The sequence below is a fragment of the Mauremys reevesii genome, linkage group 2 (assembly GCF_016161935.1).
Source record: "Mauremys reevesii isolate NIE-2019 linkage group 2, ASM1616193v1, whole genome shotgun sequence".
Lineage (NCBI taxonomy): Eukaryota > Metazoa > Chordata > Testudines > Geoemydidae > Mauremys > Mauremys reevesii.
Genome location: NC_052624.1, coordinates 27794001 through 27817907, shown reverse-complemented (window position 1 = coordinate 27817907; position 23907 = coordinate 27794001). Strand labels below are relative to the sequence as shown.

General features: G+C 40.9%; 1 protein-coding gene across 11 annotated transcripts in view; it reads right to left on the bottom strand.

Moving 5' to 3' along the window:
• Positions 1–23907, bottom strand: part of PARD3 (par-3 family cell polarity regulator) — a 627608-nt gene that overhangs the window by 566082 nt on the left and 37619 nt on the right. The gene's annotated exons all lie outside the window — the stretch shown is intronic.

Sequence of the window (23907 nt, the reverse complement as noted above, 5' to 3'; positions counted from 1 at the left end):
AACTCTGACCTTTTAAGGGTTCTGTTTGGGGCTCCTCGATGCCAGAGATACTCCTGCGGAGCCACAGACTCATCAGCAGAGAAAGCTGGATCCTGATCATTGATGGGACTGATGACATCTTCTCCGGAGAGACAATGTCCTGGAATATAGACAGACCCAAGAGGTGCAGTGAATGCGGATGGAGAGAGCAAAAGTGTCTTACGGGGAGACGTGTGTCTCCAACTGTCATGGAGAATGAGAAGAGTCCACTGGTGGAGCCGGAGCCTCTCTGATGACAGTTGCTGTCGGCTCCCTCTGGGCTAAGTCGCTATCGGTACCACCTCGGCTCCCAAAGCAGATGGAAGCACCAGCAGCTGTCTACCCAATGTCTTCACCACTGGAGCCGGTGTGAGAACTGTTGGATCCATACGCCCCCTAAAAGGATTTAGTCAGGCTTAAGCGCTTAGCACCTGTGCCGGCTGGCTCTCCCAACTTTGACAGGGTCGAGGATGGATCCCTTCTTTTATGCGACTGTCTTAGACACAGATGTTCTTATGTCTATGAGTGCGCCCCTTACTCTCCTGTGAAGCTCTTTCATAGGCTTAACAGACAGCCTCCATTCTCGAGCTTCTGCTCAGAGGGGTACTGGCCGCTTGTTGAGGCTGATGTATGGGATCTGACTGAGGCTCTATTGCCTTTTCCATAAGGTGTTCTCTGAGTCTGAGTTTCCAACCCTCAGGAGTTCAGGGGGTGGAGGTGAGGGGAAGAGTGGCAAATGCTCAATCTGGCAGAAACGTGAGCCTCACCCAGACAGTAGAGGCAGCAATGATGTTTGTCGCTCACAGAAAAGGAGCAAGGGCAGGAAACAATTTCTGAACCCCAAGACCCTGGGTATAATCCCAGACTTCTCAGGGGGGAAATCACTGAGCAGGGGAAAAATCCTAACCATCTATGGTCTCCTATACTATAAAAACTAAAAAGATGTAATAAAAAGGGAGCTCAGGACACTGAAGATTCCGATTCAGACCATGCAGCAGTAAGAAGAAACAAGAGACGCATCAGCCCATATCGCCCTTTATGCCCTCATTTGGGAGCATAAGGAGAGCTAGGGCGCATGTGTTGGCCAACAGACACTGCTTGCAAGAAATTCCAGACTCAGGTGGATGGTGTGCATACACATGTAGAACATAGATACGGACCATCCTTGAACAAGAAATTATGTTATTTAGGGTGACTGTGATAACAGCAAGTGAGAATAAAGTTTCATCTATACACTGTGTTTAAGTTTCTGACAGGAAATTGCGTTTACTTACTTGCTCAAGCAAGTAGTATTTCCTGTGGACAGCAGCACTACAGAGTGCACAAGTATTTAAATGCTTTTGATAAGATATTCCTACACCATTGTTTATTTAAGATTATATAACTGAATCAAGACACACACATTTATAGTCAACACCAGCAAATAAGGAAGCATTAATATTGGAATACAATTGTACATAGCTAACAAGGGACAAAATTAGGAAAATATCAAATTAACTTTTGCTGACTAATGCTGGCATGCAGACCAAAGTCAATCATATAAGGATTTATTACACATACTTAGGGCTTGTCTACATGGTGGGGTAATGCACTCTACAGGGGTGTGATTTTCAAAGTGCACTAACACGTTGCACATTATTTAATCCATGTACACCCTGCTTATGCATTTTAACATAGTGCTGTTTGAAACAGTACTACATTAAAGCGTACTGGGAAACCTTCTGTGCACACCGGCATGGTCTACACAAACCAGTTAATGTGCAACACATTAGTGCACTTTAGAAATCACATCCCATAGAGCGTATTATCTTACTGTGTAGACAAGACAAGGTGTGAACCTACCCCATGCTAACCTGCCATGCATAAGTGTCCATGTGGACCCAGCAGCCATGCACTATAAATTCCCTAGTGCACTTCAATCTTCCCTCATTACAAAGCAGGGTAGATCAAAGCACACTACGCAATTTCTAGTGCAGATTAACAGGGTCCATATGGATACTTAGTACATGGCAGGTTAGATCTACACCAGATTTACACCCTGGTTTACTGTGAATTAAGTGTTTGGAATTAAAGAGCTTGTCCAATCAGCCACAGATATACAGTACAAGGTTTCAAGTGACTCTAAGTCTATATCTACACTACCGCGGTAAATTGACCTATGCTACGTAACTCCAGCTATGTGAATAGCATAGTCAACGTACCTGAGGTCAAGTTATGATGGAGTCTACACCACGGGGAGTCAACAGAAGAAACTCTCCTTTTGACTTACCTTACTCTTCTCATCGGGGGTACAGGGGTTGACTGGAGAACAATCCGCGGTTGATTTGGTGGGTCTTCACTAGACCCACTAAATCGACCACCAGTGGATCAATATCAGAGCATTGATACCCGCTGTAGTGTAGATGTAACCTAAGTAACCAAAGGCAGGGACAGAAGGGCCTTGCAAAGGCAACTCTAGAAACAGCCCGTCTTAAAACCAAACTTAGGCAAGAGATACGAGTTCACCATTACATTAATTATAAGGAAAACTTACAAAAGGGTATGTCTGGAACCCACCTACTGTGTGTACCCTGTGCCAGGAGCTGGGTGAGAATTCCCAGAACCTTGCACGATGCAATATGCCACAAAGTGGGCTGTCTCAATACAACAATATAATGCATTTTTCATACTGAATTTAGGCCTGGAGTAATGCAATAGCTTTCATAGACCTAGGAAATTGTTCTGTTTATAACCATGGACCAATTACAACAGGGACAGCAGAGGTGCAGTCTTCTCTGCACTGTCCCACAAACCGGTTGCTGTACCACAATCAGTGAAATTACAATCTTTGTAGGGACTGTTATAGAGAGGAGATCGGTAAAACCGGGAACACAGGGAGTTATGCTGCAAGCAACTCAGTCACACAGACAGAGCAGTGCACAGGGTTTAATAAAGTTCCACTTGTTCAGCTTAACTTGCATTCAGCTTCATTCATTTTGGAAAATGAAATACCCCAATCCTGAACTGGAGTGACCACCTTTATAGATAAGGGGAAAGTTTAATTCCCTTTCATTCTTTAACTTCTAAGACAAACCAAAAAGTTACCAGTTATGATGTGCAACATGATGTTCATACAGACTAAAGAACTACCAGATAACCACTTTCCATCATTACTTAACTGGACTGAACTGGGAACAATGACTCTTACATGAAAGACTCCCCCAAGCCAGTCATGTCATCTACATGTAGTAGCTATGCAATTATGAAGTGAAAAATTATTTAGAGAGATTGAAGCTCTCAGTAAAATGTGCTGCTAGTCAGCAAGTTGCATAAGAATTTGTGAGCACACACACTATATTAATTTGACCTTTCAAGATATTTTAAACAAAAAAGTTTTTTGAACTTGCATCTTTTTGAAAGATGTAAATTTATAGTAGAAATATTTTGCAGCTCTTTCCAAATAACTGCCACTACTTATTTTCATCTGTAAAACACACTCCTATGACTCTTAATCAAGTCTATATTTACCTAATCATGTTTCACTTATCCATTTCCACTCATGTTTAGTATTTGTCCAACACTTTGAAAACACAGAGCACTATAGACTCATAGATTCAGACTTTAAGGTCAGAAGGGACCATTATGATCATCTAGTCTGACCTCCCGCACAATACAGGCCACAGAATCTCACCCACCCACTCCTGTAACAAACCCCTAACCTATGTCTGAGTTACTGAAGTCCTCAAATTGTGGTCTGAAGACCCCAAGCTGCAGAGAATCCTCCAGCAAGTGACCCGTGCCCCATGCTGCAGAGGAAGGCAAAAAACCTACATAAATAATGAGTATCAGTATGATTGCTTAAAAGGTTAATTGAAACGTATCTGCCAAAATGTGAGTTAGGTTCTGGATGCTAATATCACCAAGAACTAGAAGAGCAGGGGCTGCAATATACTGCTCTAGGTTTTAGTGCGGAGGGAGGGGGGGAAAACAAAAACAAAACAAAAAAAACACACACAAAAAAACTTTCAAGTCCCTTCTTAGCAAGTAAAAAGGAACTAATTTTAAATTTTGTTTTACAGCTACACAGATATTCTGTTACCAAATTTGAGAGATTTAAGATTTTTTTTAACTTATTTAACAGACCCTATATGTGTCATCATCCTTATAATTTAACAACTGGAAGCAGTGCCACAGGCAGGCAAGAAATTTTAATGAGGGTTGGTGTACACTAGGAAATTAAGTTGGTATAACTACGTTGCCCAGTGGTGTTAAATACACACACCCAAGCGATACAGTTCAACCAACCAAATGCCTGTGTAGACAGCACTAGGTCAACAGGAAATTCTCTTGTCAACCTAGCAGTGGAGCTACAAGTTTTTTCCTGGAGCTGGAGCAAAGCCCGAGCACAGCTCCAAAACCCTGCTTCCTGCCTGTACAGTACTGAAAGCATCATATGCTGTCAGGAGTGAGCAATCATAGTAATTCAGCCCCATCCCAAGAGATTTCCCATCCTCTATTAGCTATCTTCCTCCTCTGCACATTTAAACCCCTCTCCTTCCTCTACGTCCTTAACTCATCATCAACTCTGCCCTCATTTTCCCAGTAATGTCCTACCCTACCCATTTTCAAGCTCCTTTTGTTCTCTTCTCCCAGGCATGACTCCATACCTTTTCAGGATCCTCCCCCATGCCTGAAACAACCTACCTTCCTTTGCATGTCGAGAATCTCACTATCCTCCCCCAGTGAACTTATTTCTGTCACTCATCTACGCTCAGGTACTCCTGACTGTCACATCTCCACCCACCCACCATAAGATTATAGTACCAACTGAGAGACAGAACTTCCAGGAAGATATGATTGCTTTGAGTATTTGCAAACTAATATACAAGAACATCCTCTCCCTTTATTTTGTCATCCCACTAATTCCATCCTGCACCTTATAAGTCCTATCATCTCTACTCAATATGAGTTATGATTGCAGAATCAGGTCCTTAATAATATGAGCCGACTACTGATAAGCTGGAGACAGGGTTAGCATTTGAAGCATTATTTCACTTCCTTGTCATCTATAGTTGTATGGGGCATCTAACAATAGTACATTGAACTCCAACGGCTCATTACATCTTGCAAGATTGCTTAAAGCTCTAGTGGCATGTCTGCACTGGTCATAACTAAAGCAGGAGACTAGATTAAGAGGGAAGCAAAGCAGCTAGACTTCGTGTCCAACAGAGAAAGAAATAGAAAACATATCTGTTCAGACTGGAGGATCAGCGGACCCAAAAATTGTTGAATTTTACTGTGAAGGAGAGGGAAACCTTCTCTTCTGTATGGAGCAGACAGCATATATAAAGTTGTAAAAGCAGATTCATTTTCCAGTGGAAGGGAACAATGCTGAGTAGCTTTAATTTTTTGCATAATATGCAACATGACATTTTGGTGTGCTCAACCACTTCTTAGAAAGTGGTTTAAACTAGGGATTTCCAATTTTTGTAATAAAGACCAACCTTGGCAAAAGATATAAAGAAATGACCGAAATCACACACAAAAAGGTCACATTAAAAATGCATTGAAATATAATTCTGTATTACACTCAAGAAGCATACCTTTAAGGCTTGTAAAAGACACAGTAACTGTCCTCTTTTTTTCACCCACCAGAAAAATATATTACAGTGTTCATTACGTGGTTAAACTTAAGTCTCTTTGGATATTTGGGGAGGGGGGCTAGATTAACTGTCTGCCTGTTCACAAACTGGTGTTTATAAAAGATAACTGTGAGAAGTCTTCCTAGATCACAGGGAAAAAAATTATTTAGACAAACCTGATGTTAAAAAATAACCTAAAAGGTTTCACAATCAATCTGAAAAACAAACAACTCTTGTTTAGCATTATAATTGTAGAAAAGCATCAATTGTTTTTTTATTAAATCATCCAAAACCCCTTTGTTTTCCTTTGACTAGATCACTATTCTTCAACGCAAACACTGCCTATGGAATATGGTAAAAGCTATGGCATTAGTGATTTTCTTTTCAATGGGCTCCAGGAAGAAGCTATGCAAATCTCTATCCAGTAAGCCTACTCATTTTAGTCATCCTGGACCTTCCTAATGTATCACCACACCAGAGAATAAGGTAAAATACAGAATTAAAGATTTTACTATCTGAGGTTTCTCCACAGCATCCATTAACTAGCACTAATTAACACTGGATATCCCCATAACATAATTTTACAACTGTAATGTTATATGTAGAGTCCTGCAAATCCAGATAGGCACTATATATCCACAGATAGCTGCAACCGCAGATGTAGTTCTTGGTTTCCAATCTTCCTGGATCGGATACAGATCCCAATTTTATTTTATTTTTTAATTTGCACAGGTCTCTAGAGTAGCAGTTCTCAATGTGGGGCCATAGTTACAGGGGCTTTAACTGTGGGGCTGAAGCCCTGAGCCCCAGCACCTTCAAGGGGAACTAAAGCCCCAAGACCCGGAACTTCCCCACCGCCAACAGGGGCTCCGGGCTTCAACCTTGCAGGGCCATGGACTCCCTGAAACTGGCTTGCAGCCCACCCAGGGGGTTACGGATGCCTGGTTGACAACTGCAACTCTAGAGGGTGCCGGTGCAGATCCGTATAAAAGGTGGAGTGTGACTCGTGAGTCGGATAAAATTTCATTACCTCAGATCCAAATCTGTGTATCCGCACAGGGTTCTAGCTGTATTTTTGAAGAGGACCATTTGTATCATTGTTGCTACCACTGTTATACAATTGCATTAAACTGGATACAAAGTCTATCATGTAGGTGTCAATGGGAAAGTTACAATCTCTCAAGTATGATTATCCTGATTAAACACATGTATCATCATTGTAGCTGAAGTTATGAATACTGGCTATGTATTTGTATCTGAAATGTGTTTGTTCTTGGGGTGACACATACAAGGTAGTTTACATCCAGTCTCGCCAGCCCATTGTAGGTAATCGGTCTCTCTGAAATCTGGATCAACATTTGGGGTGAATGGAAGGAAGATTTTGATTCAGCCCATTAGAGGGATAGGGCTGTTTGAAAAAAATCTGGGTTAGGATTTCAAATACCAATTCCCAATCTTAGAGGTATTTGGGTCTACAGTTTTATTTTATGCCCATATCAAGGGGTTGTTGTGTGCCTATTTTGTGCAATATGGATATATTGTAGTTATTCACTGAAGAGGCCTATTAAAAGACTGAATGAGAAAGTACCTCTCATTAGTACACACTGACAACCGAAAAGGAAAAACAAGTACCGAGCCAGCGTGAGGGTCATACAACACAGAAGACTGCAACGGCACTCCTTTGTGGACCAGCTTAACACTTGATGCAGGCAGTAGAACTAACAGTCACCAGCCATGCAGAAAACTGCAACTCGTTCTTGCTGCCCTGTAGAGATGTAGAGACATCGGAGGAGGCGCACACAACATGTTATTCTCGCCTCACAGTTGACGGCTTATTATTTATATTATGGCAACAGCCAGAGACATTGGTAAGGGACTAGACAGGGACTAGACTAGACTTGGACGGGGCCTTACTGACTATAAATACCTACTGTGGATCTACTGCTACATATCATATTTGGTATTTCCCTGAAAAGCTACATGTAAATGTTATGCCTGTAAGAGTCAGAGCACTTTCAGGAGGCTCAAGCACTGAAGGACTGGTACCGCAGTGGGGAACATTGGTTTCTATAAATACACTCATACAGTGTCATGTCTGTATTGTTTTTCCTATTTACCTTTCTTTTATTTCTTAATCTTTTTTATAAAATGTTTTAATTTGGCACTAAATATGCTGTTTTCTCATAGTTAAGTGCTTGCATGCTTTGGTTTTAAAATGGATTCCTTGGTAAAAATACACATGGAAAGTTTTTAAAGCTATATATAGGGACAGTTTGGGGATGAAAGCTCCACCAAAGATCTGATTAGTAGAACTCATGGGAGGGAGAGTGGAAAATGGTCATTTTGCTGAAAAACAGGGATTCTGTCCCTATAAACAGGGACTACCATGAGTAAATAATGTAAGTGTCTGCTTATATGTGACAGACAATACGCTCAGCTAGGTGTCAAGTATCAGAGGGGTAGCCGTGTTAGTCTGGATCTGTAAAAGCAGCAAAGAGTCCTGTGGCACCTTATAGACTAACAGACGTATTGGAGCATGAGCTTTCGTGGGTGAATACCAACTAGACATAAGAACTGTTATTAAATGTAGTCTGGGAGACTCACAGAAAAGGAAGGTGAAATAGGATAAGGGGTTCAAAAGGTAAGAGCATGTTTTAGGTTGGCAAATACCAAATGAGTCCCTCTCCATATTTTCCCCCACAATAAAAAGGCCTGGAGAATTACATACTCCACATTTTCCACCATAAGGTGGGTGCATAACTATATGGAAACCCATTTCCAGAGAGCAATTATCAATGATTCACAGTCAAACTGGAAGGGCATGACGAGTGGGGTCCCAAAGGGATCAGTTTTGGGTGTGGTTCTGTTCAATATCTTCATCCATGATTCAGATAACGGCATAGAGAGTACACTTATAAAGTCTGCAGACAATACTAAGCTGGGAGGGGTTGCAAGTGCTTTGGAAGATAGGATTAAAATTCAAAATGATCTGGACAAACTGGAGAAATGATCTGAAGTAAATAGGATGAAATTCAATAAGGACATATCCAAAGTACTCCACTTAGGAAGGAGCAACACATACAAAATGGGAAATGACTCCCTAGGAAAGAGTACTGCAGAAAGGGATCTTGGGGTCATAGTGGATCACAAGTTAAATCTGAGTCAACAGTGTAACACTATTGCAAAAAAAGCAAACATCATTCTGGGATGTATTAGCAGGAGTGTTGTAAGCAAGACAAGAAGTAATTCTTCTGCTCTACTCCATTCTGATAAGATCTCAACTGGAGTATTGTGTCCAGTTCTGGGCACCACATTTCAGGAAAGAGGTGGGCAAATTAGAGAAAATCCAGCAGAAAAGAGCAACAAAAAATGATTAAAGGTCTAGAAAACATGACCTCTGAGGGAAGATGGGGAAAAAATTGGGTGTGTTTAGTCTGGAGAAGAGAAGACTGAGGTGGGGCATAACAGTTCTCAAATACATAAAAAGGTTGTTACAAGAAGGTAAAATGTTCCTGTTAACTTCTGAGGACAGGACAAGACACAATGGGCTTAAAAATCTGAAGCAAGCATGGTTTATGTTGGACATTAGTCAGGATAATTAAGCACTGGAATAAATTGCCTAGGGAGGATGTGGAATCTCCATCATTGGGTATTTTTAAGAGCAGGTCAGACAAACACCTTTCAGGGATGGTTTAAATAATATTTAGTCCTGCCATGAGTGCAGGAGACTGGACTAAATGACCTCTCGAGGTCCCTTCCAAGTCCTATAGTTCTGATTTTTTGAAGGGCAGTCCTTTCAAACCCTATTCCAGGTACAGGCACATGCATGGTTAGCAGCCCCATAGCCATCACCACAAAAAAGTTGTGTGTATGAGTTTTTGTTGTTGTTTGGGGAGGGGTGCAACTGTCAGTTTAAAGATCAATGTGTGTACACTGTATGTATCTAACAAGAAATGTATATGACACCCATCATCACATGATCTGGACAAAAACAGATAAGTCAGTCATCACACCAGCTTCCCCACCCCACCCACAGATGGCCTTTCAGACAGTGTCAAATCTAGAATTCCAGCAACGGTAGGCAGCCAGCGTATGCAACTGGGCCTCAAAATAGAAGTAGACAAGGAGGCCCAATTTTTAAGGTAGGAGTCAGAAGTCACAGAAAAGTCCAAAACCTGCCCAACGCAAAATGAGGACAGGTGAGAAGAAAGGGTGCACCGGCCTTGATGGATAAGGCAGCTTCAAGCAAGCAAGCACCTGCACCAGTTATTGAAACTGGCATCTTCCTTGCACCCTCATCTTGATCTTCCAGTGAGCAAAATTCCCATAACTCTACCACAAGTACCCGAGCTGTGCCACATGTGCTGAAGCCTCTCAGCACCCACCAGAAACATACTACATAGGAGTTACAGAAATTTGCTTGGGGCTTCACATGCCTTATTTCACATGAGGCTCCTCAGACTGCTCTGACTGGTTCTGGCCAGACCTTCCTCATGTCTCAATTTTTTTTTAAATGTAACAAAAAATTAACAGTGCTTCAATCAGACAAAAGACAGAGTAGCTGACTGTTCCTCAGACACACTCGCCAAGAGGGAAACGTGGCCCACTGCTTTCTCTCTTTCCCTTCCTTTTTTAAGTATATCCTTTATCTACAACAGAGTGGGGGACAGAACCCAGAAATAGCACTACCTTTTCTAAAATCATTATGCTTATATTGCTGAAGGAAAACAACAGCCTTCCTGTTGTGTTCTTACAGTAGAAAGTGGGGTCTCTATTATACATCAGTGAAGGGAAACGGCTACAAGACCTTACAAAACAGCAAAGCAGACATTCTTAAAAGTGCCAGTGAAAATAGACCATCTTTTATCCATTCAAAGTGATTTCAGTTACTACTTCAAAGCAAGAGAAACAAATATTCTACAGTGAAAGGAAGTGAATCTGTAGCCAGAATATTTTAAATGTTTTGGTTTGTTTTCATCCGTACCCTATGCTCTCGCTAATGTTTCCCTTACTCTAAAATAGACTTTAAAATTGGATATAATTCATATATTGTGTATGATCATCTAACTTAATTAAGAGTAACTGCAGAAATGGAGATACTGTAAATGAAAGATATAGTTATAGCTACATATAGTACAGTACAGAAGCAGCTGATCTTTATAGTTCCACACCCAAGAATGATGTAAAGTCTATTGGGTTGTCAAACCATTTAATACAGAAATTCAGGCCAAGTTAACGTTGACGCAAAAAACAACATTAAAAAGGATTAGTGACTAATGATTCACACACTTGGTAACTTTTAAGTTAACTTTCAGCCAGCTCATGGGAAGTTGTTGGGTCCATTACATTAAAACAGAAAAACGATCCTGTATTTTGTACAGATTCATTTCACAAAATTTTGTACAAATTGCTGGACACTTACTTCCATACTCTCCTAATTCAGCCAACTGGAAAACAAAAGCAAACCCAAGCTTCCTAAAGCATTTGTCTTATTTGAATTGATTTCTTTATGTAGTTGTTTTGCTTCTATTTCAAATACTTCAATCAAACAATTTTACCCACCCCCAAAGTCATTTCTTTCATTCTGCCAGCAAAGACTTCCTTGTTAAAATGTTGTGCATGTGTCAACAAGCTTATTGTAATTCTAGGACTTCGCACTTTTGTATTATATAAATAAAACTTAACTCCTTAAGTACTATCCCCAAATTAAAGTGATAACTCCTCTTATTTGTTACAGGCACAAAAACGTGCACTTATTTTGAAAACATTAACATTCCAATGAAAAGGCTGGTGAGCAGGAAATGCAATAAGGCTTTGGGGCCTGCTGGACTGACTGCATTTGAAGACCATTGGTGACATTGGCATAAGAAAAGGGAAAATGGAGATCTGCATCCACCAACTTCTAACCTGCCTTCCCCCTAGAGCTTTCTCCTAGCAGGATACCCAACCCTTCTGCTTCTCTCAGTCGATTCAGCTCTTCAGTGGGCATGGAGAAGTGAGGTACCGTGCAGAGCCCCTGCATGGGTTACCTTAAGCAGGACACAGCTCTTCTGCTTAGCTGATTTCTAGACCACCTTCTTCCTATGGGAAGGGGGTTACAAGCAAACAGATCTGAGGACAGATATAGGGGAAGACACAGAGGCCCTTACTGGGGATAGAGGACAGACGGAGACCCTGGTGAAAGACACAGATCTAGAAATCCTGGATATATGTGAGGTTTGGTTTTGTTTTTTGGTGGGGGACGCAAGGCAAGATTGGAAAGGTAGCAGATGCCCTAGGGGGAGGACGGGTGGAATGAAGGTGCAGGCAACGATCCTGGGTAATGGGAAAAAGAAGACAGAGGGAACATGGAAAGAGAGTGTTGAGATGGAGAGGGAGACATGGGTCACAGGCTCTCAAGCACTGATCCATTCAGGACAAAGATGCCAGGGATGGGAGGGGATAAGAGTGGGCAGAGTTCTGATGACGAAACCAGAGAATTCTTCTCCCTCAAACTATGACTGTGTGAGAGGAGAGCGAACCTAGCAGCTGCTCAACACCTCCCATGCCCCCATCGGTGTGGGAAGAAGGCAGAGAAGTTCTGATTGTGCTCCCTAAGGCAGTTCACTCAAGTAGAGACAGTGTGACAAGAAAAGCCCCATAGACACTGCAGGGGAGTAGGATATGAGACACACTAGCAACATCTGAGTGATCCTAGGGCAGGAGTCAGCAACCTTTCAGAAGCGGTGTGCCGAGTCTTCATTTATTCACTCTAATTTAAGGTTTGGTGTCCCAGTTATACATTTTAACATTTTTAGAAGGTCTCTTTCTATAAGTCTATAATATATAACTAAACTATTGTTGTATGTAAAGTAAATAAGGTTTTGAAAATGTTTAAGAAACTTCATTTTAAATTAAATTAAAATGCAGAGACCCCCAGACTGGCAGCCAGGATCCAGGCAGTGTGAGTGCCACTGAAAATCGGCTTGCGTGCCACCTTCGGCACCCATGCCATAGGTTGCCTCCCCCTGTCCTAGGGGACTGGCAGGACAGGATGGCTCCACTCTCTAAGGAGCACCTGCAAGCAGCCATAAGAGCTCTTCCACCTGGCACTGACAAAAATGGAGCACGTACCTTGAGGACTAAGAAAGGATAAAATTGCTGTGGGTGAAGCAGAAGACTGCCTCTGTGTGTACAGAGACAACGTGGACCAACTTCTGTTGGTGGAAAAGACAAGCTTTCCAATTAGAGAGCGCCTCTATTCTTTGTGTATATGCAATCCTGCTCCCTTCTATATATACATGATGCTGCAGTCTTCAATTATATGTTCACATATTATTTATTCTACAGGATCCTTGCTTCATTCAATATACAGGATAGATAATAAACACAGGAGAGAGTTATACAAGCAGCAAGGATGTTCATTTGTATTCAAGGCTGGAAACTAAGAACTGAATTCTATCCCTTCCTCTGCCACTCCGGGTGAAATCCTGACTCCACTGAAGTCAACAGGAGTTTTGCCATTGATTTCAATGGAGTCCCGATTCCACCTTCCCCATCATAATGTTTATGCACAAGGAGGCAGAATTGCACTGGCAACCTAGACTCTGGCATTACCTAACTTCTGAGTGCTTGACCTGGCAACCTAAATATTCTTAAGCAGTTTTATATGTTGGTATGGTTACTTAAAAGGAATCTGACTTTATTTAGTAACATGAATTTCACTGGGACTACACTCTAGAAACAGAAACAATACCAAGTCTCATTCTGATAGTAACATGACATTTCCACCATTACACACGTGTGTGTGTGTGTGTGTGTGTGTGTGTGTGTGTGTGTGTGTGTGTGTGTGTGTGTGTGTGTGTGTGTGTAAAAACAGAAATCACAGTATGTAACACACACATATGCAGTCACTGGACTACAAAAGTGTAAATGGTTCATGGTAAACAAATGAAGCTTGAGGTGTTGCTGTGGAGCCTTGAGGGGGAAGGTGAAAAAATGGGAACAAGGAAAGTGAAGTCTTCCATAGAATCAGCTCTTAGTTGTCCCCATTTAGGTCAAAACTACTTTACTGATGAGATGTCTTTGGGATCCATCCAGTTACACTATTATTTTTACTAGACCTCCACACTGGCACAGTTTTGTTTTTGCTAGGTGACATTTAGATGATGATGCAATCACTTAAAAAGTACTTACAATGAATCAATTCCGTTTGTGAGACTCAATTATATGTGTTCTGTTAAGCTGGACTAGTGCCTTCCCTTCTGCTATTTCTCTGTGGTATTTTATGCTCATCAGTACAGCATTTCCTCCAATAAAAAGGCTATTACTTTGTGCTCAAGGAAAGGGAGATGATTTTGAAATGCAGCAAGGCTATTTCTGGAACTGCTGCCAAAGAAATTACAGGATGAATTACAAAGGGACTCAGAGTATGTGAGCGGTTTACTTTTTTTGCCTCCTTCAATTTGCTCATTATCTTTTTAGATTTACTTCTCTAAAGTTCCTTTCTCTACATAAAAAACACAAACCAGACTTTTCTTTTTTAAAAAAAGGAGTAAATGGTTAGCTCTTTTTTAAAAAAAAATATTGCAAGTTTTTAATGGTTAGATGTTCAGTATTAATGAAGGCTACAATGAAGTGTCTCTGTCCCAGATCAGGTGCTGATGAGACATACATGTCAAAGGCCCGTTTAGGGAAAATAACCCTCCTCCACTTTTAGAGCAAGCAACCCATCTATTTTCCCCATTATATCCTTCAAAGTTCCCCCAGTCAAATGTATTTCCTTGGAAGAAAATGGGGACATGCCATTTAACTCCATAAATATCCCTATTTATAGATTTAAAATGCTGGCAGGTATAGGAGACAAATGATCTCTCTCAGCAAGAGAAAAACCTGAAGCAATACACTTGGGAATACCAGTTTTTAATTAAGCGTATTTAACACACCATAGAGTATGTGACAACTATTGCCTCTCACCATGAAAAGTTCATAATGCTTTGCTCAGCAAAATGGGCACAAGCTTCAATGCATTTTATTCTTTCAAGGAATGGAGAGAACATTTGATGTTGAAAGAGCAAGAATATTCTCACTGCTCTAACCTCACTTGGACAAAGTTTTCTGTTATATGTTAACCAAAATAATTTAAAAAATGGTATTCTATATAATCACATCATGTTTTTCACAAATACATGAGAGCCGCCAATATAATACAATATTTGTCCAAGTTAATTTTAATAAGTATCTGAGTATTTAAAACAGATTAGGTCTCAATGTAAAATATACATATATCTCATAACACACTACAGGCATATTTTATGCCTATTGTGGGGCAGAGCTGAAGAGAGGAACATGTATCACTCCACCAAAAGTAGCTGGGAAGCAATATGCCTTTAAAAGATATAAAGTTCTAGACAAGGGAGCATGCTACTCCTGTACAAAAGAAACAGACAGCCCTTCCCCCTCATCAGCTCAGACATCCATATAAACAGATGTCCTTGTAGGGCATCTGGCATTGATAACTGCCTGCCATCCACCTTATCTCCCCATTGTTAGCAGCCGGATTCTGCAAGTTCTTTGCACCTACTTTTCCCTTTAGCATCTGGAGAGAGAAGGAGTCAAGATTTAGCCCTAACATAGCTGTCACATTAATTACTAAAATGTATACAATCCATCATCCATTCAATATTAATGCCCTCACTTCACACATAGAAGACGACTTGAACCATTAAAAGACTTGCCAGAAATAACACTCTCCCTTGGTCATCACCACGTTCCCATAAGCTAATATAGTATGACATGTCAAAGCCTGTTTTACTGGTCCATTAATAGAGCTCTCTGGTGTATTGGGAAGCACATAGCCACAGGCAAAGGGCTTTCAACCATCCAAGGTATATATTAATTAAACATTGAACATGCCCTGGGGTGTTTGAATGCTATTATCATCTGGCTCTTTAAAATTTAAATGGACTTTTTAAAAATAATTTTCTCTCTGTTACGCACTATATTCTTCCACTAAAAAAAGAAGTCCCTGGTGCACAAATAGGATGTGAGGTTTTGGGTTAAGACATTCATTGTTTTCTATTTCCCAGTTAATGCTGATCAAGTGATTTTCATAGTGTTCTCCCTCGCCCTCTTTTAGTTCACTTGGAAACTTCAAAATACCTACACTGGCCATCACTTACTTCTTCAATGTTATTTCTATGAAAAACCATAGATTAGAAGCTTTTTGGATTTTCCCAGTTGGCCTCTGCTCACAAGAAATGTGTAATTCACAATTTGATCTGAAAAAAAATCCTACTTTTTTGCTCATTTATGATATATAAAATTGGTTATGACTGTTATTTATTTGGCTTATTTTTTATATCAGAAATTCAGGTCTTGTCTACCCTGTAAGGTTCTCTGGATAACTAGAGAGGTGGTAAAAGGACTTCAGAAAAATGATACAAGTGAAACTTGATTTATGGAAATAATTTTTATTCACACTATTTGGAACTTGACCAGGGGTGGGTTATGCCCAGGTTAAATAAGAGTGTTAACCTAAATATCTGAAGAAACAATTCAGAAGAAAGCTTTCTGTCAGAGGTTCAACATCTCAACCCCTTCAGTTGAGCTGAGAAAGCTCAACACACAGGACAGTCAGTCATCCAGCACTACCAGTAAACACTCAAGTTGACACTGAGGAATAAACAGGTAAAAAAAAGTTACTTTTGGAAGAAGGAGAATATTTGACAGCTCCTATAGAAAGGTGCCAAAAAGGCACATTTATTTTTCTTTTCCAGGTTTATTTTAAAGGTTCAACATCTTCACTTCAATTACAGGCTGGAAAGTGCCCAACACACACAAATAGTATGAAAGACAAACCCTAACAATGATATTTCTAAGGAAAAAAAGAAGCAGAATTTTAAGAGGAAACCACACACCATAAAGAAGGAAAACAATGGCACACACCATTTCCCCCACTCCTTGGCTTGTCACCCTTGAAAGTGACTCAGGTACTCACTACTGCTAGGGAACAAGAATGGCTATAGAAATGGCCTCCAGCCCAAAAAGAAATGAATTACACTGATTGGATGTAACTTCTGCTGTTTAGTTTGACAGGCAGCAGCACAAACAAGAACTGACTGCAAGAGATTTGGTGCTAAAGTCAAGTGTCTCCAGCTTTCTAAGTCACTCTCCACATATCAAATTTCCAAAGCACTCAAAAAAGCATATCAGAAGTATGAACTGACCAGTAACCACACACCTCATTTGGAACTGGAAGTACACAATCAGGCAGCAGCACAAGACCCCCACCCCAAAAAAAGGCAAATACAATACAGTATTGTGTTAAATGTAAACAACTAAAAAGTATAGGGAAAGCAGCATTTTTCTTCTGCACAGTGAAGTTTCAAAGCTGTATTAAGTCAATGTTCAGTAGTAAACTTTTGAAAGAACCTGAACAAAATGTTATGAGTTACGAACAACCTCCATTCCTAACTCTGAGGTTCTACTGTATATAATCCAGCCCAGCTCCCAAGCAGTGCAGCAAAGGTCTTACAGTGCATATTTCTAGCCTTTTCTCTGAAGTTTATAACAAAAATCAGTAGGACAGGGCTTCTCCCTCCTCACTTAACATCGTAACATAGCTCATTGTTACCAGATGTATCTAGCCTATGTTTTCCAGTTCTTCACACACCTCAGTTACATGCTCATGTTTCATATTAAAGCTGGCCTACACAAGGAAAAAGTTGTTTTTTTTCAACATGACAACTAACCCTAGGGTTCACTTCAACCAGCTAAACTGAGGTAAAACCACAATGCGTCCTGATACTAGGATTATGCAACATGTTAGCTGCCACATTCTGAAGAGACACCCTTGGAGACATGTCTTAAATAATTCCTCTCCAACGCTACAGAGTGTATTTGAAGAATGTAGATTATGTTCATCCCTATTAGCTGCCCTTTCAAACTATATATATTCCACTCTTTCGTCATAAATTGATCCCTCCAAACCCACAATTTTTTTGTTCTCTCAACTGTCCTTTTCAGTTAACATAGTGCCCAAAAAAAGAACACAATATTTCAAGTGCATTCTTATCAGAGCTACATATTGTTATCCCAGTGGATATTATAGACCATATTAGATTTAAAAAACACAAAAACAACAGATCATGGCAAAAGCACAGTACAGCAGTTGTAAGAGACAGAAAAGCAGCAACAAGAAAGAAAGACTTACCTTGGGAAAGTATTGTTTTCCATAGAGGGCAGAAAATGCACATTCTTTCGTTATGTACATGTCTTGTTAAAAGGATTAAGTAGAGAATATGCCAGTAATTTATAAGTAGTAAAAACAAGTTCAAAGGAGAAAACCTGTTAAGAGCTATGCTTCATAGAGCATAGCATGGTTTTAGTAACCAGTATGTCTTGAATTCTAATTTCAACACTATTCTGTATGGCCTTGGGCAAATTACTTAGGGTCCAACTCCACAAGCAATGAAAGCCCTCCACACCTTCCCACTGATTTCAATGAAAGTTAAGGCTGCTCAGTACCTTACAATATCAAGCCTTGAACTTCTCTCTCTCTCAGTTTTCCCACCCGTAAAATGGAGGTTGTAATATCTACCTACTTTGCAGGAATCTTTAAGGATACAGAACGTGTGGGAGATGTAAAGCAGTACATGGACTAGCTATTCTTTATTCCCTATCAGTTGGAACCCAACCAGAGTGAAGCAAAAAAAATCTAACTATAAAGAAGAACAATCTGGACTGGTTTACATGAATTGCGAGAAACAATCTAATGTAGAACTTCCCTTTTTGTGCTCTGAGCTATCCACCTGAGGTGACAGTGTCTGAGTGGCGGCTCCCTTAGAGAGAGAACTGGGAGGTTAAACCCCTGGGAGTGCATGGGGGCAGGAGGAAGGGAGTCAGTCTACCTCATCCTAGTGTTCAGTCATCCAGGCCTCAATTTCCTCCTGGACTATAGGTGCTGGAACAAGGGGTGCTGCTGCAACCCCTGACTTGAAGTGATTTCCATTATATACGGGGTTTACAGTTTGGTTCAATGGCTCTCAGCACCCCCATTATACAAATTGTTCCAGCATCCCTGCACCTGATTCTCCAATGAATACACACACTCATATTTCAAGCAGCATTCACTATCTGGGGAGCTTGTTTATTAAAATACAAAAGATATAAATAGTTCCTTCACCCTCCTAGGCACAAGTAGTTCCTTCTCTGGGCAGCAGGGTTCATCACCTCTATACCTCCAAGCTTATGTCTTTTCCCCCCGTGGATCGTAGGGGCTTCTGCCCCACCCACATGTGGTGCTGATAAGATATAAGGGAACACAGACCCTCCCTCCGCCCTTGGTTACAGCCCCAGACCCAATACAGAGAAGTGCCCATCCATTCTCACCTCAAATTCCTCTCCTTCCTCCATCCTGTGGTTACTCTACCTGGTTTACCAGGTTTCTTCCCCACCACTTGGCTCTCCTCAAGCTCTTCCTAACCAAGTCCCTTCATTGGTTTTACTCCAGTAAGCCCCTTCAAGGCTCCTGTAGCCCAGCTCCCTCCGCTCAGGGAGCTCTGCTAGTCCCACGTGTACAGTAGGACTGGGCTACACCTAAAACCTAGGTCGACCTAGCTACATTGCTCGGCATGGTCACACCCCAAGAGATGTAGTAGACACTAGTAAGTTGACAAAAGAATTCTTCCATCACCCTAACTACCACTTCTGAAGGGAGTATATTAACTACAGCAATGGAAAAAACACCTTCCATCACTGTAGCAAGTGTCTACAGTGCAGCAGCAGCACTTGTACTATATACACAGGCAGCTAGCCTCCTGCACACTGCTGTGGAGAACTTCACACCAGATCTTTCTTAAATTGCAAGAAAGCCAGTCCCTCTTATAGCAGGCGTAGTTTCAGGCTGCCACCCCAGGACCCTCAGTCATCTGATTCAGGCACAGGTCAGGATTGAGGACCGTGATCCCTTAGGGTACGTCTACACTGCAAAGAACGACTTGTGGTAGCAAGTCTCCGAGCCAGGGTTAACTGACATGGGCCTGCACTAATGGGCTAAAAATAGAAGTGTAAACTTTCAGGCTCAAGCTGGAGCTCAGGCTCTGAGATCACCCCCTCACTGGATTTCAGAGCCCGGGCTCCCGACCAAGCCCAAACATCTACACTGCTATTTTTAGCACCCCTTAGCAAAAGCCTCATGAGCCTAAGTCAGCTGACCCAGGCTCTGAAAGTTGCTGTTACAGGTCTTTTTTCTGCAGTGTCAACATGCGCTTAGAGAGCCAGCTCTCAGTCATAGTTCCTGGGAAGCAAGGAGGGAAGACAACTTGGAAAGAGTGGGAGAAGTTCAACATCTGTTCTGTAGCACTAGAACTATGGACAGAATCCACCAGTTGGTGGACATATCAGTCAATTCTTCCACAAACAGACCATGTGTCCCTGCTTTGATCTCCTGTCAAGGGCTGAAATGAGCACTGGTTTGGCTCTCTCCCTCTCCTTGAGGCAGACTATTTGGTTAACAGATTTTCTTGTCAGCAAAATTCTTGTAACTAATTCTCATTGGTAATATTGCACACAAATTGCAGTCTTGACTGTAGAGTGCAGAAATGTTACTGGAAGACAGAATGCTTTCAAATTCAAACTTAGTGATCTACAGATTCTACATTCAGGGAAAAAAGAGTCTGGATTTTAAATCCCATTTGCAGCCATTCAGTACTCTTACAAGATCCCTTGTTAAACATTTGTCTGACCTTTGACCTCCTTTCTAATAGGATTTCAGATCCTTGATATGTGACATACCAACCCGTATAAGTCATCTGATGTGAACTGACAGAAATTAACATTTGTTTTCTGTAAGCATCTGAAATTACAAGCTTAAAATTAATTTTAATTTTTGCGTTAGTAAAACCTGACCATATGAATGTTAGTCATAGTGAGGTGTTTCCATTTATACCTTGAATTTATTCCACCCAATGTTTTTCACTCCAGGCCTCTGTTTTACAGATCTAAAAGAAAGATATATTAGCTGATTACACCACCCAACCTCTCCTGTTGTGTACTGTATTGTTAGTCTAGCTCTCACAACTCCTAGAGTCACTGTTTAAAATACTAATTTCCATAACAAAATACTTACCATAAACAACATGTTACATTCATCCATTACACACACACACACCCCAAGAGAAAAATACTGTAGATTCAGATTTGTCATAATTGCTTTAGCACTTTCATTCCATGGATCAGACTAAACAAGATTTCACAGCTGTGAAACATCTTTTCTAAGCACATTAGCAGCACCAAGTTCAACAAACAATATTGTCAGCCTCCTCTGAACAGGTTGGTTACTTGCCCTTGTGGCCACATGATAAAAGCTGCCTATATACATGTTTATTCATGGAGGAATAGAGACACTATGGAGCCAAAGAGAAGATGATATAAAAGTTCAATGACCCTAGCAATACTGAAAAATTACTGGGGGAAACAGAGCTCTCTGCCCACAACACCAAAAGCACAACACTTTCAAGCATTCCCTGTATTGCACTAAGTTCTTGTAATGCTGTTTATCCATTACTCATGAGCTAAAAGCGGGACTTACCAATACACAAGCTCAAAAGGAGTCCAAGGAAGTTAGACACCCAACTTCCCATTTACCTTCAAAAAGAGAGTTGGACATATTAGATATTTCAGCCCCCATCTGCAACATATTCTGTCACTGATTTGGAAAGTTTGAGTTTTTAATAAAAGTGTTTATAAGGAGAAAAGAAAAGCTTTTATAACTAAAGTACTAAACACAAATTCTAAGTATGATTCCATATTGCTCATGGGCATGGAGACATGACTTGACACTGATAGTGGATAATTTAAGCACTATACCCGGATGTACAGACACACACTCTTTTCTCAACATATTATATTTTTTTTTGCATTAGCTTTAATAAAATTTCTAAATTCACCATGTTCATGAATGCTGCTGAATTGACAACTTTGAAGCCTGAAGTTCTCTATTCATCCATGAATGAGTAAAGTCTGGGCAATCAAAACTACAGTAATAGACACTACAGAATGTATATGTAATCATCTCTAGAAGCACACTGCCTCAACCCTGAGCTAAGGTATTACACTTCAGGTGGCAAGTGGATAGTTTGACTTTCAGAGATACGGAATCTAACATGGGTGACAACTGTAGTACTGTTCGTTATTATTTGTGCAAAGTTACAGATAAAACTTTGAGAGCACTTTGTTACACTTCTGTACAGAACAGTAAGTAGTTTTATCACATTTACCAGTCCCATCAAATCATCATAATCAAATTTACTTCAAAACAAGGTCAGCAATAGCCTGCAGATGTCTAAAATATTTGTCTATAGAGATAACCAGAAAGGTTATTTGTTATGGAGCTACATTAATATTTAAAAGAATAGCATCAAGACAAGGCTCTTTATTTGTTAACATTACAGTCATAAATTGCAAAATAGTAGTACTGTTATTCCTAATGGGGGGAAAAAACGATTTAAGACCATTCCATACTTGTAAGAACAGCAATTTTCTTCTATGCGCCTTTTAATTAGCATTACAAATGTTTACATTAGAAGGAACAATTGCTACAATTTCTTTTCAAAGAGCTCATAGCTCTGCTCCAGCATGTCCACTTCTCAGATTGAGATCACCCTATACCGCTTGGAACTGGTTACAAAACACTGCTGCTTCTCTCTCACACAATCTTCCCATGGGTTTTTCAAGGATCTCAATATTTTATTAAATGCAACACTTCATAAGCAGCAGTGAAGCATATGTAAAATGTATTTGTCTCTATCCAACCGCTCCTTAGCTTCCTGGCTTTTCAGTCCTGGGGACAGCAGGTATCAAAATCTTCAAATCTATTTCTGGGAAGAGTATTACTTTGTTGCTCATAAATAGCTAGTTTCAAGTGGGTTTTGTTCTCAGGTTGATAATTTGATTATATAGCTAATTTCTCAACTTCCTCACCTTCCCCTTACCTCCCCATCACCACAAAAATAGAAGGCAAATAGGCATTTCTCAGCTCACTTCCTTACTACCCCTCTGAGGATGAATGGTGCTCTGAACGGAGCAAATGGGTGAAGATTAGATGGAGTCTTGGTCCTCCTCTCCCCACCATGCCTCCTCATTAAGGCTAAGATTTTGTCATGGATATTTTTAGTAAAAGTCACAGGCCACAGGCAAGAAAGAAAAATTCATGGAAGCCCATGTCCTGTCTGTGACTTTTAGTAAAAATATCTGTGCCAAAATGGGGAGCTCCCAGGGCCTCCACTGCCTGCAACAGCTGGAGTTGTGGGGTACTCCACACTGCCCACAGTGGTTCGGCGCTCCAGGGGTAGTTCCACTGTGGGTACTCCCGGCTGCCACAGGCTGAAGTCATGGATTTCATTACTTCCACGACCTCCATGACAAAATCGTAGCCTTACTCATCCAGCACAGTTGGCCACCTGCACAGAGGGAAAGAAAATTTGCTGCACTCCATGAGAATGTGAAGGAATGGGCATACTCCTTCTGCACATAGGGGAGCTCTCTGAAACATGCCTCCTCATATTCCCTGTGAAACACTGCAGCATCACTCCGCTCCCACAGCAAAACCCTGCTTAAATGACACAGTCAAGCAATTAATGCTTTACAAGTTCAAAGTCAGTATAGACTTTATTTAAATCAACATGCTGTGAGGTATTATTCCCATTTTACAGACAGAATGGGGTAGAGGAATGAAATAAGGGAGACTATGCCAGGCTGGGGAAACTGCTTAAGGAAATCGAGGCTCAGGTGATCTTCAGGGGGATTCTGCCTGTTCCCAGAGAAGGGCAACAAAGGTGTGACAAGATTATGATGATCAACAGATGGCTGAGGCAGTGGTGCTATAAGGAGGGCTTTGGGATGTATGGCCACTGGGAGGCATTCATGGACAGAGGACTGTTCTCTCGGGATGGACTTCACTTGAGTAGGGAGGGAAATAGACTTCTAGGATGGAGGTTTGCACAACTAATTAAAAGAGCTTTAAACTAGGAATTTGGGGGGAGATGGTCCAGGTAATCTCCACACCAGATTTTAACATTGAGAGGAAAGAAAACTAAGAAAGAAAGGATACAGCCGTGGGCAGGAGAATGGACATACGGAGGAAGGGTACTGTAGATACAATTCTAATAGGTGACACTGGCGGTAGAGTGTCTGGGCCTAATCAGGTAAAGAATGTGAGAGAAGCCAAACGGCAAAAATTAAGACATTTGTACATCAATGTGAGGAGCCTACGTAACAAAATGAAGGA